Here is a 2,829-nt window from a genome sequence, read left to right on the forward strand (position 1 = left end):
CTGCACAATGACAATAAAGTTGAATCTAATCTAATCTAATCTAATAATTTGAGTTAATTCTATCATCACGTATACTGAACACTTTATTAGGAACACTATACTAATACAGGGTAGGGCCCTTTGCTCTCAAAACAGCCTCAATTCTTCATGGCATTGATTCCACAAGATGTTGGAAACATTCCTTTGAGATTCTGGTCCATGATGACATGATTGCATGACGCAATTCCTGCAGATTTTTCAGGTGCACTTTCAAGCTTCCTTTCAAGCACATCCCAAAGGTGCTGGAAGTAATGCTGGAAGTAACCATTAGAAGATGGGTAAATTGTGGCCATGAAGGCATGCACATGGTCAGCAACAATACTCAAATAGGCTGTGGCATTCAAGCGATGATTGATTGGTATTAACGGGTCCAAAGTGTGCCAAGAAAACGTTCCCCACACCATTACACCACCTCCACCATGAGAAGGTGTACAGGTGTTCTACCACCTCCACCATGAGAAGGTGTACAGGTGTTCCACCACCTCCATCATGAGAAGGTGTACAGGTGTTCTACCACCTCCACCATGAGAAGGTGTACAGGTGTTCTACCACCTCCACCAAAAGAAGGTGTACAGGTGTTCCACCACCTCCACTATGAGAAGGTGTACAGGTGTTCTACCACCTCCACCATGAGAAGGTGTACAGGTGTTCTACCACCTCCACCAAAAGAAGGTGTACAGGTGTTCCACCACCTCCACTATGAGAAGGTGTACAGGTGTTCTACCACCTCCACCATGAGAAGGTGTACAGGTGTTCCACCACCTCCACCATGAGAAGGTGTACAGGTGTTCCTCCACCATGAGAAGGTGTACAGGTGTTCCACCACCTCCACCATGAGAAGGTGTACAGGTGTTCCTCCACCATGAGAAGGTGTACAGGTGTTCTACCACCTCCACCATGAGAAGGTGTACAGGTGTTCCACCACCTCCACCATGAGAAGGTGTACAGGTGTTCCTCCACCATGAGAAGGTGTACAGGTGTTCCACCACCTCCACCATGAGAAGGTGTACAGGTGTTCCTCCACCATGAGAAGGTGTACAGGTGTTCTACCACCTCCACCATGAGAAGGTGTACAGGTGTTCCTCCACCATGAGAAGGTGTACAGGTGCTCCTAATAAAGTGTTGGGTGAGTGTATTATCTCTTATATGGGGGCTTCATTTTGATAGAATCTCATTGCGCCTCAGAGCGGAAAGGTTTATGAACCCAATCATCTGTTAAAATTATGTAACCTACAGTAAGTAAATAAATGATACTGAAATGTTATAAATGTACAGTAAGTACTTGAATTCTTAACTAATGTACAGGACTGAATATTTGATAGACTAACGTGTTCCTTGAAAATAGTCCATAGCCGATCAGACATGATAGCATATTTGGATAAAATTAGTGCTACCGTTGGGATGTACTGGCAAGGCTTCTCTGACATATGCCAAAAATACCATATAACTACTTCAGTCCAACTTATAGCACGACCATGTCCCTTTAGAGGGACACAGAGGACTGGGATCCACATGCTGACAGGGTGGTTTTGGGTGTTGTAACACTATGGCTCTTCCATATTTAATCATTGCATTGAATAATTCTGGCATGTTGCCGTGTTGGGCCACCGTGCATTGGGCCGGTGTGTTTGTGTATGTGTGTGTGTGTGTGTGTGTGTGTGTGTGTGTGTATGTGTGTGTGTGTGTGTGTGTGTGTGTGTGTGTGTGTGTGTGTGTGTGTGTGTGTGTGTGTGTGTGTGTGTGTGTGTGGCAGCGGTGCTGGATTTGCCACGAACACTGGGAGCCTGTGGGAAAGCGGAGCCGAAGCAATATGATGAATAAATTAACAGGATCCAAACGCTACGTTAAACACAACAAAGCACGAGTGGATACACACACACACACACACACACACACACACACACACACACACACACACACACACACACACACAGAGCCAGCCAGTGGTGTCATCTTCAGCTCAGAGGTAACCAAGGGAGGATCTACAATCTGCTGATGGGCCAACTACTACTTCTACAACTGCAACAAGCTGCAGACAGCAACAAAACTACTTTAACAAGGCAACTACGACTAGGCCGACTCCTGAGCACCACTGATCTAGTAGTTCCAGCTGCTGCTCTTTCTGTGAAGCCCAAATTGACCATGGAAATCATTCCTCCCAACTTGGGTTTTGTGCCACTATTTTGCTGTGCACATACTACTACAACAACTCTAGGCCATTACCAGATAATAGGCTACTGTAACAGTGTGTACCCCGAGAATCTCACTGTATGAATGAAGTTAGCATGACAATGTGCAGCCCTAGAATCTCACTGTATGAATGAAGTTAACATGACAATGTGCAGCCCTAGAATCTCACTGTATGAATGAAGTTAGCATGACAATGTGCAGCCCTAGAATCTCACTGTATGAATGAAGTTAGCATGACAATGTGCAGCCCTAGAATCTCACTGTATGAATGAAGTTAGCATGACAATGTGCAGCCCTAGAATCTCACTGTATGAATGAAGTTAGCATGACAATGTGCAGCCCTAGAATCTCACTGTATGAATGAAGAGTCTAAGACTAAGAGAGGAAACCTGAGCTCTTCTTCCCTCCACTGTGACATAGAGGATGGCGAGTGGTCGCCTATAGTATGGCTATTATGCATCACAGGTGGGAGCTTGCTACATTTTTGGAGGTGGATGAGGTAAGTTCCAAATTACAACGTGAGGAACTTTGAGATCTAGAGAGATCTAGAGAACAAAAAAGTGGTGATCCAATATCACCAACTATCACATTATTCAACAC

Source organism: Argentina silus (genome assembly GCF_951799395.1).
Source record: "Argentina silus genome assembly, chromosome: 10".
NCBI classification, from domain to species: domain Eukaryota; kingdom Metazoa; phylum Chordata; class Actinopteri; order Argentiniformes; family Argentinidae; genus Argentina; species Argentina silus.